At 49.1% G+C, this 20,089-nt stretch overlaps 4 pseudogenes; 2 read left to right on the top strand and 2 right to left on the bottom strand.

Moving 5' to 3' along the window:
* Positions 1 to 5,972: 5,972 nt before the first annotated feature.
* On the top strand, positions 5,973 to 7,608 carry LOC146542533 (uncharacterized; annotated as a pseudogene).
* A 3,453-nt stretch (positions 7,609 to 11,061) lies between these two features.
* LOC109365195 (feather keratin Cos1-1/Cos1-3/Cos2-1 pseudogene) lies at positions 11,062 to 12,087 on the bottom strand (annotated as a pseudogene).
* A 2,715-nt stretch (positions 12,088 to 14,802) lies between these two features.
* LOC100541333 (uncharacterized) lies at positions 14,803 to 15,949 on the top strand (annotated as a pseudogene).
* Positions 15,950 to 16,507: 558 nt separating this feature from the next.
* On the bottom strand, positions 16,508 to 17,636 carry LOC146542532 (feather keratin Cos1-1/Cos1-3/Cos2-1 pseudogene; annotated as a pseudogene).
* Positions 17,637 to 20,089: the final 2,453 nt, after the last annotated feature.

Here is a 20,089-nt window from a genome sequence, read left to right as displayed (position 1 = left end):
AAGATAACCTAGTTCCAAAGACTTCTACAAACAGGGATTCCTTCCATTGTATGGAGGTGGCTGGACTGGGTGACCCCAGAGGTCATTCCCAACCTTGGTGATTCTATGATTCTATGATTCTATAACTAAGGATTTATTCCTCAGCTTTAAGAGATCCACCCTCCAGTGCTAGGGGGCTGATGGAGTGCAAAGTTGTTCTCCAAGGCCATCTCTATGCAGGTTTATAGTCCACATGGGGATAAACTCAAGGCTGCAGCAAAGTGAAAGCCTCCAGCGTGGGAAGTAGCTGGAGAAGAAAAGAAACTCATAGCCTATTAGTATCGGAGTTTCTACAGTGCATCCATCTACCCAGCACAAAACTGGAAAGGCAACTACTTCAGTTCAGACTGTAGGTGTATCTAAAAGATCTCTGAGGAAAAAAGACTGGAAAGGGTAGTGAGTATAAGAATGAGTGGAAGAGGGTAATGGTTGACATTGGCCATGTTGTCAGAGATGCCAGAGAAGCCGCTTTCTCTCAAGTGCAACCATCCAACCCACAGGTTTTCCACTGAAAGCACCATTCATCAAATCCACATCCCTCCACCTCTCCAGAGGATGAAAATTCCCCCTCGTGTCCTCACCTTATCCCCTGCCAACAGAGATTGCCTTTTGTCCTAGGCAAAATGAGACTCTCATCAAAAGTGTCATGTGAGGGCAGAGGTTGGGATGCAGAAAAATGTGAGGACTTTGAAGAGAGAAATGATCTCCTTTTGAGAGGACCCTGTCAGTGCCGGCAGTATCAGGAGCTGACAGAAACTTGTGCCCATCATCTTTCGCAGACATCCCACTGAGTACTTATCTGGCTGTCCCACAGAGGGGAAGCAGACAACAACTCCATATTAGTTTTTAGGATCTTAAGGCACACAAGGGCAGAAGACAAGGAAGAGGGGAGAGAGTGTAGAAGACAGGGAAATTAGGCTTTGATCATGTTTTCAGAGAGCCCTTTCTGCCCTCCTTTAGAAGAGAGCACTGGGCACTCAGCCTTTCTGACATCAATGGCCAGGATCTCAGTCCTCAGTCCAGCATCGTCTTCCCAGGGGACCTGGTCTGGGCTCTTGGAAGTCACTTTAGCACAGCACGGAACCACCTGCTGCAGCAGCATCTGGAAATGCAAGAGAACTCACAGCACCCAGAGCTGACAGGAAATCCATCACAGTTGAAGATCTGCCAACAGCAGCAGAGGTGGATGATCTCACTGTGGTGCTGTGCTGGAAGGAGCTGTCAGTGGTGTCAGAGCAGACCACTATCGCAGGAGGGGGCAGAGTGACGAGCAGTGTCAGGGCTCAAGGCCACCACGACAGGTACTGAGCACGGCAGGGATGACATGGATCAGGGCTGACATTGTACCTTGGAGAGACTGCAGGGAGAAAGCAGAGCACAGGGACATGTAAGGAGCAGTTCATCACCCTCCCATGAGTTCACCAATGAACTTGGTTGGCTGGAAGAATCACAGATTCGCAGAACCGTAGGAGTTGGAAAGGACATCTGGACATCATCTAGTCCAGCGCCATACTAAAGTAGGTTCCCCAGAAGAGCTCAAACAGGAAAACGTCCTGGTGGGTTTTGAATATCTCCAGAGAAGGAGATTCCAAGACCTCTCTGGGCAACCTGTTCCAGTGCTCTGCTTTCACACACATGTTCAGATGGAGAGCCTAGCCCCATCCTCTTATATCTGCCCTTGAGATATTTACAACCATTGCTAAGATCTCCTCTTAGTCTTCTCTTGGATATAGAGTGCCAATACTTCCAGCCTTTGCACCTATGGAAAAAAATCATGGCTCTATAAAACTGCATGAAGGGTCAAAATGTTGTCTTCACTTTATCCAGGTGTGATGTGAAAAGGCTGGCCAGATGCAACAAGTGGAAAATCCATCTTTCTCAGTGGAAAATCCATCTCAGCCAAGCACAACACAGGCATGATCAGAAAAGGATGTGGGAGAAGGGCTTCAGAGTCACATGGGTATCAAGAATAAATAGGTGAGTGATGTTGATTAGAGGGTGAAGGAATCGAGCTGCCTTTAATGAAGACCCTGCAGTGCCCCAGGCCCAGGCATAGCCTTCATGGAAGTGACAATTTTCTGTGGAGCTAGTGATGAATGGAAAACAGCCAATGGCACAAGCTGTGTGGCTGCTTCCCTTAATGCTGCTTGTTCATTTTCTGACTCATGCCACACTTATTTACACATGGAGGCTTCTTCTTAAGTGCTGGGGTTGAGAGGCTCTAGGACTTCTAGGCCAGGAATTTGTCAGAGATGGCAGAGAACTCATCTCAAGTGCTGAGATGGATCCAGCTCAGGCAAGTGATACTGGCTTGGGGCTCCCTGCATGCAGATCTGCCATGTATTCCTCTTTCCCACCATCCCAATTCACTCCAGTGGCCTCGTGTTCATATTCCAAGTCATCTGATATCACTGAATGTCTAGTTTTCTCAGAGTTGCCCTATGACTGACATACACAATATATTGAATTACAGCAGTAATATCATTGTGCACTTCTCCTGTGGTGCCGATACTGTTCTTATCCTGGCCTCTGGGAGAGGAATTTCATGGTGCCTGTCCTTATTGTCCAAAGTGCTCTGCTTTCATGCTTGTTTCTGACATCTGTGTCATCTTCACAGTTCTCCCTGACCCCTCCCCTTTCACTCACCAGAAGGCATTCTGCACTTGTGCTTCCATCTCACCATAGTGCCCATTTTTTAAAAGATTTCTTGCAATAAATACAAAACAATGTTTTGGAATTGAGACGGAACAGAAGAGCACTGTGCCTTAGCTTTTTCTCAGTCTGTGTGGAGAAAGGTGATGGAGTCACTGACTTCTGTCTGTTTGTTTGTTCTACCTCAGCATATGCTATGATTCCCTGATTCCCTGCACTTCAGAGATGATGAGATGATCTGTGGACACTATGATCTTTTTAATGAAAAAACAGACCAGGATTGGGCTGGCTGAAGGTGTGACTAAAAGTTTCCAGGTGGAAAACAGCAGAAAAGGCAAGGCACAGTGAAACTGTGGATTCTCTCCTCTTGGGAAAAACTGGGCCAAGCAAGACACTGTGCTGAAGAGTGCCCTGACTGGGACACCCTCACATACAACACTGTCCAAATCCAGCCCTGCCATCATTCCCCAAATACAACCTCAGCAGACACCCCCCAGCAGCAGCCCTTCTGCACTGTTGAGGCTTGGCTGAAGGAGATCTGATTTCAGGTGCACCTTGCCTGGGGAATGCAAGGGAATTTCAGTATCAGTTTACATCTCCCCATTCTCTACAGGGAGAAACACACACTTGCTATGCTTTGAAAATCTTTCCCTCAAAAACATGCCTAGACAAAATGATTTGGCATTTGCCAGATTAAACCTTTCCTTTGGATACATTTCATGTTCTTGATTTTATTATCCCTAGACAACTTCCCAGTTAGCTTTTGCCACTCCTGTTGGATTTAGTAGTAGCCACTCTCCTTCTACAGAATCAGGGAAGGACACATTAAAGGATGCAGCAAATGTTTGATGGGTCTGAAGAAGGAAATAAAATCACTCCAAGAGTGGTCACTGAATGGGAGGAGCAGCAGGAACAGACAAGAATCATTCCTACATCAATGTTGCCACAGGGCCCTCATTTCAATGCCAAGAATTGTAGAGGCAAGCAGGTCACTTGAGGCTGTTGTTGAGGGGTAATAACAGATCTCTGAGGAGAAAAAACAGCAGTATTTTCTGAGAAACTCCACTTGAATGCAAAACATTCCAGTTACAGACAGCACAGGTGTGTGCTTCCACTGGGGAACTGTAATAAGGGAGAAATCCTTATGGAAATCTTGTTCCAGTTGAACATACCTGTGTCTATGAGTTGAAAATGTATCCAAAGGCATTTGTTCGAGTGATGCCACTATGAGGCTGCTCTCTGTCATCTCTCAAGGGTCACAACAGTTGAAGAAGGGCTGTCCTAACTAGGAAAATAAAAGAAACAATAATACATCTTCATGAAGTGGAAGAAACTGTATGCCCTTCACTCCTTCCTACAGTGTTTCTGAGGAAATGTCTTCAGATGCCATTTCTAAGAGCACAAAACAGCACGGAATTAAGCAACAGCCAGTGTGGTCGTACAGCAGGACAAATCATGGTTATACACAGGGCAAATGATGCCTGAGCAACCTCATTGCATCCTGTACAAGATTATGTAGACAGTGAAAAAACTGAGGGCAGTGATTGCTATGTGATTAGATTTTGGCATGATCATTTCAACTGCCTGCTGTATAGCCCCCTCACAACCAAAAGGGGGAGTTACGGCATGGGTTAATTATGTAGGTGGAAAACTAGATGATATGCTGGGCTCTAACTGTTGTGACTGCTATTCAGAGTGCAGCTGAGGACAGGAATCTATTAAGGGGTCTTTCAAGGAACATTGTTGCACCAGTGGTCTTTAATTTTCCATTAATGCTCTCAGTGACTGGATGAGGTGCACTGTAAGCCTGTGTGTGGAGGTCTCCTGATTGGGAAGAGCTGTCAGGACCTCATGAAACAGGATGAGAGAAAAGGGGATCCAATCAAGAATCATACAGAGACGGACACCAAAGGAGTGCATGGAAATGATGGGAAGAAATAAATCTCACAGTCACACCAGCGGATGAGGTACCGAGAAACCACCAGGCCACTTCCAGGAAGACAAGTCTGGCCTTTGCAAGAGATGCAAGAGATGTAAATCAGGACATGAATGGGGACTGGTGGGAGACAGATCTATAATATCTCATGTTGGGGTATACAGAGAAAGGGGTGAACATATGAGGAGTGACAGAGTGGTGTACAGCAAGGGACTCCTCAGACGTGGTTGAGCCATCACAATCTGTCCTGTCCTCTTAATGAATCTTTTCTTAACTCTGCAACATCTCACTGTGTCCTATGCACACTGGATGGACAAATTCCAGTTACTGGGGAGAGTGGAATGAGTGGTTTTGGTGGCAAATGGTGGAGTCAGAGTGTGGCTGAAAATGCCCCTGCCACGTGCTCTGTGCTGTTACAAGAAGAGGGGGCCATGATTGTCTAATGGAACAGGGGTGGTTCTTGAGCCACAACCAAATGAGGCAGGGGCAGTTTTTATCCCCATTAACCACCCGGCTGTACTGCCAAGGGTGAGAGAGACATTGGGTCTAGCACGTGCAGCTGGAGTCAGTTTGAATCATCCCTAAATGGTATTTTACAGTGCGGATATCTCTGAGACCCGGGCTCGGCTTTGGATCCGATTGAACACTGTCAGGGACTCTGTAACCGTGCCTCCAGGCTCCCTCTTAGGCTCTCCCAGGCATTCAAATCCTAATGTTCCAGTTTCACAGCCGTCCGTCTGGGCCCGGTGCCGGTCTTTCTCGGTCTCCTCGAGCGCCGACATCAGCACCGTGGGCAGCAGCAGCCTGCGGGAGCCGGGGCTCGGGGAGCTCTCGGGGTGCCGCGTTCCCGGGCAGCAGCACACGACCCGTTCCCGCTGCCGGGTTTCGGATCTACGGCAGCGCCGGCACAGCGGGGGACAGGGCTCGGCCACGTTACGCTCCCCGACCATTCCCGTCTTTGTTACCGCCTCACGCTTGCTGGGAACACTGAAGGCGAGCAGCTGCTTTCTTCTATACTGAAGGAGCTTTTCCAGCCGTTTCTCAGCTCTCCTCCTACACGCAAGAGCCCAGGCTACCCTGCAGGACACGCAGAGCCCAAACCCCGCAATCCGCGCACAGGCGCCCAGCACTCGCAGCCCGGAGCAAGCCCAAGTGACGCCGGCGCAGGGCGCTGCCCCAGGGCGCAGCTGGCGGCGGCGGCGGCGGCGAGGAGGAGGTGCCGCGGGCGGAGCAGAGCCGGGGCTGGCGGGGCTGGCTGCGGTGCTCCTGGGTGCGCGGGGCTGCCGCCGGCGGGACCGGACTGCGGGAGCTGCGGGGGGCCGGGGCCGCTCTCGCCTCTGTTTTTTTGGCTTCTTTCCGACTTCTTGCACCTCTCTGCTCCTTCATGAAATTTCTGTTGGAGAAAATGGATTTCGTGTGTTTGCTGCTTCTTTTCTTCTCGGCCGTGACTGTGAGCAGAGCTCAGGTGCAGCAGGAGCTTGCGGCAGAGACTAGCGAGGGCATCGGCATCAACATCACCTGCTCACACCCCAATATACTGTCCGACGAGTACATCCACTGGTACCGTCAGCTCCCGGGCCGAGGACCCGCATTCCTCGTCAGCGCAATTAAAGGCTCTAAGGAGGTGCCGGACCCGGAGGGGCGGCTGTGGGTGTCGGCAGACCGCCGCTCCAGCGCCCTGTGTCTCGCCCGACCCCGGCTCGGCGACGCGGCGGTGTATTACTGCGCCGTGGACCCACGGGAATCGAAGCCGGGGCTGCGGCCGGGCACGAACCGCTTAGGGCGGGTCGGGATCACAGTGCCGTCCGGGCCTGCAGGGGGCGCTGCCGCTCCTCCCTCCCGGCTCCGCCCGAGCTGACGTTGCTGACATGGAGCACGTCCCTCGCACTGCTCGGCATCCTCCGGGAGAAAGGCGTCCAAGCTTCACAACTTCACGCGCACGGCATGTCGAGGTCCCAGACACCTTCATGTGGTTCCAACAGTGGCTCTGTTTTCAGATTATGAAACTGTCTGAGGGGATTCAGGGCCTCTGACAGTGAGGTGTGGATTCAGCAGAAGCCAGTGTAAGGTGTGTTGGCTGTGAGGGCTACTGGCTCGTGAAGGCTGTGGATCAAGTCCCTTATCAGCTTAAAGGGAAGGACAGTTAAAAAGAAACTGATAAACAAAGCACAGAATGACCCCAATCTGTAAGCGAAAAGGGAGACAAGGAGGGAGATCAGAACTCTTCAGCTCCTAACTGATGGACAAATAGGGAACTACAGCTCTTAAACTTGAAGTCATGGAGCCTGAGCTTTGTGAGTCACAAGTAACAAAATGAAAAGAAAGATGAGGAATGCTCTTGAGGGACTCGTGGGGCTATGCACACATTTTAATGAATGTTTAGGGAAAGGTCAAAGGTGTCACAAAAAGGGTTGTAAAAAGGAACAAAAGGATGCAGTGCAGAGGAGGGAGGACACAAATTTCCAGTCAGTACACCTACTGGGATGAGCCCTATGCTTGACCAACACAGCCCAACCTGTCTCCTTAATAAGCCCTGACTTGTCTGTGCAGCACTGAAACTGCGCTCTCTTTCTCGTGTGGGAGCACCCCAAGGTCTAGGCCAGTAGATGCAGAGACTGGTGTGCAGGAGAGATCTGGGTGCCAGCAACCAAAACAACATGCACAGCACATCAGGATTAAACCAGTGACTGGGAGGAAAGAGTATTCAAGTGTGGGAGAGAGGTGGGTAAGAAACATAAAGCCTGATAGTGAAGGATAGGCAGGCTGAGATCCCATGGTATTATCTGAGGGATCAGCAGGAGTGTGGGGATGTGTGTGAGAGGAGTGGGTGACTGCACGCATCTGTTGGCCAGCAAACAGCAGGCTGGCCTATCCTGAATGAAGGCGGAGACCCACATGCTGGGTAAGAGAAGCCAGGCTCCAGGCAGGAGTATTGGATGTGCTGAGGGCCCGAGCTCACACTGATGGGCTGTGTGATTGTGGGAGTGCTGAACAGGTGAGTATGCTTCCACAGGGAAACTGCAATCCTGATTAGCCAGAGAGGAGGAACAGGGCTTGGCTCTGAGCTTAGGGCTCATAAGAGAAATGGTGTTGTTACCTGTGGGTGTTGTTATGGCAGTGAGTGCCCTGCCTGTGGAGCCAGCAGAGTCATTTCCGGCAGCTCTGTCATCTTGGGGCTGGGAGGTGGTGTTCTGCCTCTTTCTCACTCAGCAAACAGGAGGCTCGGTCTCAGCATGCTTCAGTAAGAAGTAAGAACTTCGTTCCCCAAGTTCCATGTGGAAATCTCAGGGTTGGGAGGAGCACAGAAGATGTTGCATGGTTTTCTACTAGTAATTCTTCCACGTGAATGCTTTCCATATGATGAATGACTGCCATGAAATCCTCACATTATCATGTGTAGTCTAGGGCTGCCCTTCATTCCTAGCAACTTGAGATCACTATTAAAAAGATCGCATGGAGGCTGAGGCTGGGTTGCAAGTAACATTAGTGACTCTGAAGAGGGAAATGAGTTTTCTTCCACAGGGAGCTGTTGTGTAGGCAGCACCAGAGCTGCCAAAAATCTGTGCACATCCCCCCTGGTCAAGCTTTTAAAATGCATCCATTTGTCCCATATCACTCGGGTTGACTATGGGGAAATTATACATCCAGAAGAAGGAAGTACAAAGAAAAGAGAGAAAAGGGTAGAAAATGGGGAACTTAGCATTGAGCATGGTGGGCACTTTCTGCCATAGTAGTGTCTGGAGTACAGATTATAGTAGTAGTGTCTTCAGGGATTATCATAGCAATGCAGGAGAGATGAAAGCACCCAAAAGTGATGGAGATTGTGTCAATTGCCACAGAGAGTGAGGATCCACAGAGGTGTTCTATATATATGTGCTGAAGTTGAGGCCAAGCACGGCCGCAGTAATGGGAAGGGGTTTAATGGTGACAGTATGGTTTTTACTGTGCCTGATACAGGGTTACTTGCAGCTGTTGTCTGGTGAGGCCGTACCAAAGGATGGGCAACAGTGTTCGTAGCAGGGCATGTCTCAGAGAGGTAAGAGGGTTTCTTGACTTCATCCAGACAGGACCTTTTTTTTTTGTTAATATGTTGGCACTGCACTGCTTTCTGAGTGTTAGGATTGAGAAGCCCCAGGATTTCTAGGCCAAGTATGAGTCAGAGTGAAAAAGTATGGAACAACAGAAATTCTCTACTTCAGAGACAGTGATTTGTAGCTCTCTTACAGGAAGGCTCATGAGGTAAGGAATGGATGAATGGATGTCTGAATGGACAAATCTTTCTATACCTGTGTCTATGGAAGAAGTGAGAGAGAGAGGAGATGGAGAAAGATTGATAAGAGCATTGATCAGCAGAGGCCATGAGAACACCACGTAAGCCAGGAAAAGACATCCTGCTTGAAGTCTGCTGCTGCTCTTATTGAGCTAGAACACCTCACTCTGATATCATCTCCTTCTGAAAGCACAGGGCCATGGCAAAGGAGAACAGGACTTTTCTGGTTCAATGCATTCTCCTAGGCTAAACAGATCATCACCGGTGTCACATGCTCCTGTTTGTCATTATCTACTCCACATCTCTCCTAATCCTGGCCTCACCTTTGTCACAGCAGGGAGTGATCAGTACCTGTGGATCTCAACATGGTCCTTGTTGCCTGGCTACAGGCTGGGTACCAGGAATATCGCAGTCAGTTTCTACTGGGATGATGGGCCTCTTCTGGGAGGGATACCGTCAGGGGGATACAGTCAGGCTTTCTTGTGGGCATTATGGTTCCTGTTGTCATCATCATCCTCACGCTGTGCTTTTCATGATAGTTTCCTACATCTGCATCACCTCCAATAGAGTTCTCTCTATTCCCTCTAATTTCACTCACCAGAAAGCATTCTTCGCCTGTCCTACTCTTGTCGGTATGGTTCCCTTTCTATCAGAGACCAAGGTCAGATGCAACCAAAGCCTGCTAGGAAGCTCCATCCCTTGAATGCCCTGTACCTTCAAGGAGCCTGGCAGGGCAGGAGGAGGGCCGTACACCTGCAGCAGAACAAGGAGAAGGCTGTGCTATTGTGTAGAGACCAGTGGCCAGAGTTACACTTAATGGTTACACTGGGCTTTGATGAGCTTGGTTCTGATACCCTTTGTCTTGTGATCCCATCTGAGCCAGCATTGCCTGATACAACAGATGGCCTGAGGAGAGATGCTGCCATCCTGATATCATGTAGAAATGATTTTCAATGCCATTGCTGTGATGCTGGCATCACACAGAATCTGTGTGAAAGCAAAGCCCTCACTGTTTTGTGTGCTGATGCATGAATTTGCAAGTGTGTGTGTGGGGAGCAGTGATACAACATGGACCACAAGGGCTATTTCATCCCTGGTGCACAGGGAATATGAAAGGGTCTTGGTGTCTGGGGAATTAATCCTGTGTTTGGGCTGATGCATGCCATGTGTGACAATGGGAAGTACAAAAATCCAATAGAGTGCAGAAACGTGTCACACTCTCACTGCCATGTCTCAGTGAGGATGGGGATATCTGTTCTCACTTGGAGTCTTCAGTGGAGAAGAGAAGAGTTTGGGCACTTTGAATGCCTTCTAGTTCCTGAGCCTGAGGAGAACAGTTCCATGCTTGGGGAAGACATGACACCGAGAAGCCGTGAGTGTTTGGGCATGAGTCAATGTCCTGGGCCTTGCTGCACCCATGGGAGTGTTGAGTTCAGACGGACTGGGGGCTCCAACCTGTGGCCTCCTGTAGCTGATAGCAATGCTGACTGGCGGAAGCCCTCAATCATAGGCAACTTGGCAAAAGTATGGCAGGGCCAGGAGCTCTGCAAAAGGCTGATAGGACCACACAGAAAAACTGTACCCTCAGTGATGGGTGAGTGGAAGGGATGAGAAAGTGGAATAGAAACAGAGGGCCAACCCCAAGAAAACTATGCCTTCCCATTCTTGATGGCCTTTGGAAATGCCTTTCTCTGAGTCTCTGTCCTCAACATTGTTCCTTGCAAAGCCAGAGGAATAGATTTCCCCAGAGTGTGTGGGATTTCTGTCTTTGCTGGGCCTCCCCGGTTCACCCTCTCCTGTGGATTTAATGTATCAGGATTTCCACTCACATGACATGCTCACGGGTCGAGGTGATCTGTGTAAGGAGAAAAGTACCAAGGCTGGGACTGATGGTCATTGGTGGGGGAGGAACATCTAGGAATATCTTTTCCTCCTTCAAGAGAGTGTGCATGAAAAAATGTGCACTGACCTCCAATAACCTAAGGAATGATGCAGTCTCCCTAGCTTGTTCTCACCAAAGACATCCCCTTCTCCTTTGGCCATCTCTACTTTTATGGGGAAAATAAAAAAATAAAAAAAACACCAACGCAGAAGGAAACACTAAGGGATGCAGAAGTGTTTAATGAGTTTGAGGAGAGAAATGATGTCACTCAAAGCAGAGCCCCAGGAGCAGACAGAAATCTGTTCCCCTTTCCTATGGCAGCATTGCCACAGAGCCCTGACTCCCAGCCCAGAGTTTTAGGGAGATGAGCAGGTCATTCAGAGAGTATTTTGGGGGGTACTGACAGTGATCTCTAAAGTGAAAAGACAAGAATGCTATCAGATAGGAAGAGTGTATGAAAGAGATTATCAGTAGACATTCTGCACGTTAACAGAGAGGCCACACTGGTAACTACATGCCTGTCCTGCAGGGTAAAAACAACACAACAACATTTGTTTTTCTGTCCAATGCCATGTTCGGCATTCCTGGGGGTCCTTGTCTGGGTCAGCATCCAGCACCTTTAGCAGGGGGTGCGCCTTCTGCCACAGTAGCGGTTGGAAATGCAGGAGAGGTCAAAGCCCCCCGAGGTGATGGGCACACCCTCAGAGCTGAGGATGCTGCCAACAGCAGCGGAGGTGGAGGATCCGACGGCGGTGTTCTGTAGGAAGGAGCTGAGGATGGGTCCGGGCAGGGTCACCACCACGGGAGAGGGCTGGATGACGATGGTGGAGTTCTGGCACTGCCTGACACAGGGCTCATTGCAGCTGCTGGCCAGGAGTTGGGCCACAGGGCTGGCATGGCTGGCACTGGTCACAGCAGGACATGTCTCAGAATGGAGGTGCACCTGTTTGGAGAGAGTGCAGGAAGGAAGCAGAAGATGGGGATGCATGAGGAGCAACCTATCATCACGCTATGAGGGAATCAATGCACATACAGTGCTGGGAGCTCCAGTTCAGGGATGTCCATGGGATTCTTGGTCTCATCCTGACAGAGCCCAATGAAAGCCACTTGGAAAGTACTTTCCAAGTACTGTCTAAATCCTAGGTCAAAATGTACCTCCTTACAGTCCTACTCTACTCCCATGAAAAACATTCTCCCCACTTTGCTCTCACATGATAAGCAGAGCCAGGAACACAGCTAATAGCAGCTGAGTGTTCTACTGAGCTCAGAACTCATTTTGGAGAATGAAGAGAACAAGAAGAGGCTTCACACCCACCTGGTTCCTCAGAAAGAGAAAGTGAGACAAGTGGATGAGGCAGAAAGGAGCTGGGCTGGCTTTTATAATGGACCCAAACTGCCCCAGGCATCCCTTGTAGCAGTGACTATTTTCTGATAAGCTCCTTTTCTATGCAAAACATCTGAGTATTGGTATGGGCTATATGTTGATTTCCTGTGCTGCTACTTTTCACATCCTGATTTATGTCACTCCCATTGCTCACGAATGTCACATTTTGAGTGGCAGGAAGAAAGACACTAGTGTTTCCAGGCAGCATACATCAGTGTGGGCAGAACACTCAGTTAACGTGCTAGAAGAATCCAGCAAAGGCAAATGATAGCAGCATGATTACTAGGCCATCGGTGTGAAACATCTAGAGTTTGTGTGCCAGATTTATGCAACTGCCTGTGTGTATAGAGGTTTGCATGATTCCACACGTGTGTGTATGAGGAAGTGAGTATTTGTGTGACTTTTATGTCCCACATAACAACACATGTTCTGGTCACACCAGGGGACAATTTCCAATGCTCTGCCCATGAGCTCCAGAGAGAAGCCATGGCCAGAAGAGGCCTGAGCATGACTGAACAACCTCAGAACAAACATGGCACAGAAATACAAACATTTCTATCTTCAAGCCTCTTTCTCTAAGCATACAAAATTCAGCCTCTAATACTCCAAAACTCAGGCTTCAACAAGGACTGCCTCAGACCAATTTGTATCTTGAGATTAATTCCTCATCATAGTATTGGGAATGTATGAGAGCAGTGACGTTCACCTCCCCAGCCTCTCCCCCCTCAACCTCTCCAGAGCAGGACAGAACAGCTCTCTCCAAGACTAAGAAGTTCGAAAGGCTGGGGTTAGCTTAATGTCCAGGGAGAAAGGCTTCCATCACCCACACTTTTATCTCCTTGGGCTCAGGTCCAGGTTAGAGATAGCACAGCTGATAACTGCCCCCTTCTGTTGTATGACTGTGGAGAGCTTGTTCCCAGACATCTGTGTGGGGATGCCTCAAGTACTGAGGAGGGGAGGCCTGACCCTCATGGCACCAAGCTACAGCAGGGGGTTCCAGCTAAGTAGAAGTCATGGCAGTCCATTTGTAGCCTTCCATAATACACTCAAACACGGAGGCCATATTCATTCAGGAATTAATCGTAGCAGCACGTACAAGTAGTATAAAGGCATTTTGAGGTAGCCTAACAACAAGTTTAGACTGATAGTAATATATTTAACAAACTTATCAATAATAGTACATAAATCAATATGTATTCAAAATATCAGTGGAGATTCAAAGAGATCCCAGAAGGGCAGTCTAGATCAGACCGTCATCAATGGGGTCATGTTAGGAAACTGTTGTCCCCATTCTCGAGGTCCAGTCCACCAGGGGCTAGCGATCTCCCCTCGCTAGGACCATAACAGCACTGACACCAATATGAGGATGCTGCAAAATGGCATTTATTGTGACTAAATAGTGATTTATATATCCTACGTGCATCGTCTATGCCCCTTAAGCACGCGTGATGACCCACACAGCAGAGCAGGGGAGGTCCTATCCCGTCACATCCCGACTCCTCGTTAACGCCTACTACAACAGAAACTGATCTCAGAGAGACTGAACTTAAAAGTACCTATAAACTGATCACAGAAGAGACCATCCACCCCCAGGAATGGGTCAAGAGTGGTTGAGACTGGAAGATGGTGATATTCTGGAACAAGAAGAACACTCTTGCTTTAGTCACAGACATGCAGCTTCAGAAGAGGAAAATAGCCCTCTAATGCTGGGGAGAAAGTACTAGATCCATTGAAGGGACTCATCAGAAGTGGCTGAACTCAAGCCTTATGACTGGAGGAAGGAGAAAAGTTGTGTGAGATTTAAAGGAGACACCTCCCTTTGATAGTGGATTCTCTAATTTGCTGAAGTCTCAGCTGCTTAATTTCCTTGGCAAGGAATGGCAACTCAAGTGCTACAGAAGGTCTCCAAAAGTTTGTCTGCATATCAGAGTACAATCCCTTACAATACTTCCATGCATTTCTGCTTCCAGACACTTGTGACTTTAGCCACCCCAATAAATGCTGGATGGGCAGTATGGCTGGGCATCAGGAATTCTGGAGATTTCTAAATTCAAAAAGAGGCAGGCTAACTGTGAGCAACCCAGAGACTTTGCTGCCCATGCAGGGATGCAGGCAGGAACACCACAGGTCAGCCTGAGATGAAAATTTGCTGGGAAGAATAGTGAGAAAAGCATCCTTACTTCTCCTGAGGCAGCAAAAAGGAAGCTAAGGTAATTGTATTTCCATTGAACCATGAGATGCCAGAAATAGTGAGAAGTGAATGTGTAATATAATGAATGCCTCTTTTTCATCCATTTTTATGATAATTCTTTCAGACAGACCTAAAAGGCCCCTGAGCTTCATTCACAGAATTCATGGTAGTGAAGAAGCAGTCCCCAGAAAAGAAGAACACCTAATGGAGAACTTCATCCAGTTGGACATGCTTGTGCCCTTGAGATGGACTGGGATGCATCCAAGGGTGTTTGATCGGGTGACATCGTTGTGATGCAGCTCTCTGTCATCCTTCAGGGATCATGACAGATGAGTGATGGCGGTTGTAGGTGGGGAAAAGAACATGTATCAAAAACATTTAGACGGACTGAGAAAGGGAATTCAGGAAACTACTGACCAACTGTACTCCATTCACTCCTTCCTCAACGATGTGATTTGGAGCAGATGTCTTTAGATACCATTAAGAGACATATGAAGGACAGCGAGATGGTTTGGAGCAGCCCCGGGGCGGAGCTGGCGGTGGCGGCGAGGAGGAGGCGCTGCGGGCGGAGCAGAGCCGGGGCTGGCGGGGCTGGCCGCGGTGCTCCTGGGTGCGCGGGGCTGCCTCCGGCAGGGCCGCACTGCGGGGGCTGCGGGAGGCCGGGGCGGCGAACGCTCGCCTCTGGATTCTTTCTGACTCGTGCACATCTTTCCTTCTGCATGAAATTCCTGTGGGAGAAAATGGATTTCCTGAGTTTGCTGCTTGTTTTCTTCTCGGCAGTGACTGTGAGCAGAGCCCAGGTGCAGCAGGAACCATCGGCAGAGACCAGCGAGGGCATCGGCATCAACATCACCTGCTCACACCCCAATGTACAGCCCGGCTATTACATCCACTGGTACCGTCAGCTCCCGGGCCGAGGACCCGGCATTCCTCGTCAGCGCCGCTAAAGGCTCCAAACAGGTGCCGGACCCGGAGGGGCAGCTGTCGGTGTCGGCAGACCGCCGCTCCAGCGCCCTGTGGCTCGCCCGGCCCCGGCTCGGCGACGCGGCGGTGTATTACTGCGCCGTGGGCCACACGGGAAGCGAAGCCGGGGCTGCGGCCGGGCACGAACCGCTTAGGGCGGGTCGGGGGCACAGTGCCGTCCGGCCCGCAGGGGGCGCTGCCTGCATGGCCGCCAAACTCCATCCTGACCAGGGTGCACCTCCCTGAGTTCTCGACGAAATGAGCACTGCACCCGCAGCAGTGATTCACTAAGCCCAAATTGAGTCAGATGCAGCTGGGTCTCTGGCAGGACAGCTCGCCATGTATTTGTGGGGAACAGCGGGACTGACAGCATGGGCTGTGTTTGACACCTGAGGGACACAATTCTACAATTCTATTACATCTTCTATCCTCTCCTCCTTTCCCAGCGCAGCACATATGAGAAGCAGGAAGCAGAGGGGACTAAAACCAGAACATCAGCAATGTGCTAAGTGAGAAAACAAATTTAGGAAATACTGTAGTGGAATGCAAGGTTAACACAATATAATACATTATGATTGGAATGGAACAAATGAGTCAAATAAATGAAAGAAAAAGAGTGTCCAAAAACCAAAGATCTTACTTTAATGCTGTAGGGGAGTTGACTGGAGTGCACACACCATGGAGATGATCAGAAATACAACATCCCAGGACTCCCAAGCTGTTTTATCTTTCCCTCTGAATGGATAACAGATACTCTCCTTAAACACCCATCTTATACCAACCAGTAGCAGAGCCATTCTCCCTTGGCTGCTCTGGAGAATATACATGATAGAAAGAAAAATCAAAAGCTGAAATGAGATGAAGAATTGTTTAGTGAATGTTTAGAGAGGAAAACGAGGTCACCCTGAGCAGAGGCTCCAGAGTACAGGATTCATCCAGTCCCTTGTTTGAGCTTATGCAGGGCTAGTGTCTTCCTTGTAGCAGGGAATGCACTGGTTCTGAGGAGCCTCATTGCCCATAGGAGGAGAAGGAAAAAAAAGAGGGGGTGAGAGGGGAGAGAGTGGGAAGAAAATGGAGATAGAGGAAAAGAAAAAGAGACACGAGCTATGTTTTCAGAAAGCACGGCACGGCCTCTTGCTCTCAGTATTTCCTTGAGAAGCTGAGCATGGTCAGGTATTCTGAAAGCAGGGACTTGAAGATGTCTTCTTGATGCAGCATCCTGTTCGTGGCTTCTGGACGAATTTCTCCAGGACCACGGCCAGCGGCTTCAGCAGGGCGGGCACCTTCTGCCACAGTAGCGGCTGCCCAAGCCGGACAAGTCAAAGCCCCCCGAGGTGATGGGCACGCCCTCAGAGCTGAGGATGCTGCCAACAGCAGCAGAGGTGGAGGAGCCCACAACGGTGTTCTGCGGGAAGGAGCTGAGGATGGGTCCGGGCAGGGTCACCACCACGGGAGAGGGCTCGATGGCGATGGTGGAGTTCTGGCACTGCCTGACACAGGGCTCATTGCAGCTGCTGGCCAGAGGGGTCGGGCCACAGGGCCGGCATGGCACACACTGGGTGTAGCAGGACATGTCTTGGGACTGCAGGTACACCTAGAAGAGAGGGATAGACTGTAGAAGGAAATGAGAATATGTAAGGGGCAGCCTGGATAGCATCTCACAAAGGAGCCAAGGGAACTGCTAGGGATGGAGAAGGCAGCTTGGGACAGCCCTTCATTAAGCCAGGGCCCTACAAAGAGCAGTGTGGCCCAGGGAGACTCTCACAGACAGTATGAATCTGAAGCCATGTGAGCTGTTCCAACCATTCTCTATGCACACCTTATCCCCTCCACGGTCTCCCATAGCAAGAACCGCCACTATCTGATTGAATGACTCTCGAGGCAAAATCTGCCTTCGCAAGAGGAGGAGACAGGGCTTCACACTTACTTGGCTCCCAACGAGAAGGAGATAAGAGAAGTGGATGGTAGAGCTGGGAATTAGGCTGTCTTTTATACTGATCCTTCATTGCTGCAAGCCAAGAGGCATCACTGAAACAGGCAATAATTTTATGACAAGCATGCAGTGAATGCAAGCCATCCCTGCTGAGTTTTGGTTTCCTGCAATGCTGCTTTTTCATTTCCAGATTTTTCCTATGTCCATTCTCTAATGAAGGATTCTTTGAAGTGCTGCAATGAAAGGCCCGAAGATTTGTAGGGCAGGATTGCACTGGTGAGGCAGATGACTCAGCTCAAGTGCTGGATGAGTCCAGAGCAGGCAAGACTTCAGCCTGGTTCACTGCAGTGAAGCTCCTTGAAGTGTCATTCTCAGGATAAGCTCCCAAAAGCACCAGCTGGAGACCCAAGGCTTCCGGAACATGAGGATGTGCCTTGTCCTTCTCTTTCTCTGCCTTCTCAGCTCACTCTGATGGCCACTTGATTTGGCTTTTCACTGTGTGTGTGTTCTGATGGGATTTAACCCTATGCCATGTAACACTGTCCTCTGGAAAACTGTTTTTGACTGTTTCATTTTGTTCATTCTCTGTGCAATCTGCCAGTTCACAAGAAATGTCACAAAATCATAGAATAATTTGTGTAGGAGGAGTCCTGAAAGATAACCTAGTTCCAAAGACTTCTACAAACAGGGATTCCTTCCATTGTATGGAGGTGGCTGGACTGGGTGACCCCAGAGGTCATTCCCAACCTTGGTGATTCTATGATTCTATGATTCTATAACTAAGGATTTATTCCTCAGCTTTAAGAGATCCACCCTCCAGTGCTAGGGGGCTGATGGAGTGCAAAGTTGTTCTCCAAGGCCAACTCTATGCAGGTTTATAGTCCACATGGGGATAAACTCAAGGCTGCAGCAAAGTGAGAGCCTCCAGTGTGGGAAGTAGCTGGAGAAGAAAAGAAACTCATAGCCTATTAGTATCGGAGTTTCTACAGTGCATCCATCTACCCAGCACAAAACTGGAAAGGCAACTACTTCAGTTCAGACTGTAGGTGTATCTAAAAGAGATCTCTGGGGAAAAAAGACTGGAAAGGGTAGTGAGTATAAGAATGAGTGGAAGAGGGTAATGGTTGACATTGGCCATGTTGTCAGAGATGCCAGAGAAGCCGCTTTCTCTCAAGTGCAACCATCCAACCCACTGTTTTTCCACTGAATGGAGCTATCATCAAATCCACATCTCTCTACCTCTCCAGAGGATGAAACAGGTCACACTTCACAGGAGGTCACACTTCTTCACTAAGCCAGGGCTCTACAAAGGGCAGTGTGACCCAGAGAGACTCTCACAGACTGTATAAATCTAAAGACCTCTGAGCTGTTCCAAGCACTCTCTGAGCAGACACTATCTCACCCATGATAATAAGGATTTTTTAAGCTTGTGTGGAGAAAAGTAATGGAGTCACAGACTTTTGTATGTTTTTCTCTTGTTCTACCTCAGGCTATGCTATGATTCCCTCCTTTTCACAGATGACAAGATGATCTCTGCACACTGTGACCTTTTTAACGAAAAAAGGACCAGGAGTGGCCTGGCTGAAGGGGTGACTGAGAGTTTCTAGGTGGAAAACAGCAGGAAAAGCAAGACACAGGGTACCTGTGGATTCTCTCCTCTTGGGAACAGCTGGGCCAAGCAAGACACTGTGCTGAAGAGTGCCATGACTGGGACGCCCTCACATGCAACACTGTCCAAATCCAGCCCTGCCATCATCCCCCAAATACAACCCCGCCAGACACCCCCCAGCAGCAGCCCTTCTGCACTGTTGAGGCTTGGCTGAAGTGCAGGAGATCTGATTGCAGGTGCACATAGCTGGAGGAATGCAGGGGAACTCCAGGAGTAGTTTACATCACGCCACTGGGAGAAACACTGACTTACTATGCTTTGAAATCCTTTCCCTCAAAAACATGCCTACACAAAATGGTTTGGCAGTTGCCAGATTCAACCTTTGGATACATTACACGTACTTGTTTCTCTTATCCTGAGACAACCACTGCTATGTCCACTTAGCTTTTGCCACTCCTGTTGGATTGAGTAGAAGCCACCCTTCTTCCACAGAAGCAGGGAAGAACACACAAAAGGATGCAGCAAACATTTAATGAGTCAGTACAAGGAAATAAAATCACTCCAACAGTGGACACCGAGTGTGGGGAACAGCAGGAACAGACAAGAACCATTCCTACAGCAGCATTGCCACAGGGCCCTCATTTCGAGGCCAAGAATTGTGGGGAGGCAGGCAGGTCACTTGAGGCTAGTGTTGAGGGGTACTATCAGTGATCTCTGAGGAGAAAAGACAACAATAATATTTTCTGAGAACTCCACTAGAATGCAAGACATTGCAGGCATAGACAGCACGTTGTTTTCCTGTGCTGTTCAATTTCATTTCCAGCTTTATGCTATCTTGAATACTTGCTGAAGACATCCTATGATTGGCTAGAACAGAAACTCAAGCATTTCTGGGCAATACAAATCCATTTGGACAAAAGATTCACCTCCTGCCCTGGAAGAGTCCAGCAAAGGCAAATTATGTCATGCTGAGTCACTTCTAAGGGACTCCTTGGGGTCCTTCTGGCAAGAAGTGGCTCAGCTCCTAGATATGACCTTATCCTACCTCGCACTACTCTCAGGAAAATTCTGCTGGAATCTTTTGCCTCCTCTTGTTTTGCCCCTGGGATGAGAGTATGGAAGCAGAAGTTGTCAGGATCCCCAGAGAAAGGCACATCAATAAAGTGTGAAATGAAGTTGGATTTAGTAAGACAAAATGGAATGAGGTCTACATACAGCAAATAAATACCA

The sequence above is a fragment of the Meleagris gallopavo genome, chromosome 29 (genome assembly GCF_905368555.1).
Source record: "Meleagris gallopavo chromosome 29, MGAL_WU_HG_1.1, whole genome shotgun sequence".
NCBI classification, from domain to species: domain Eukaryota; kingdom Metazoa; phylum Chordata; class Aves; order Galliformes; family Phasianidae; genus Meleagris; species Meleagris gallopavo.
This window is presented reverse-complemented; position numbering and strand designations above follow the sequence as displayed.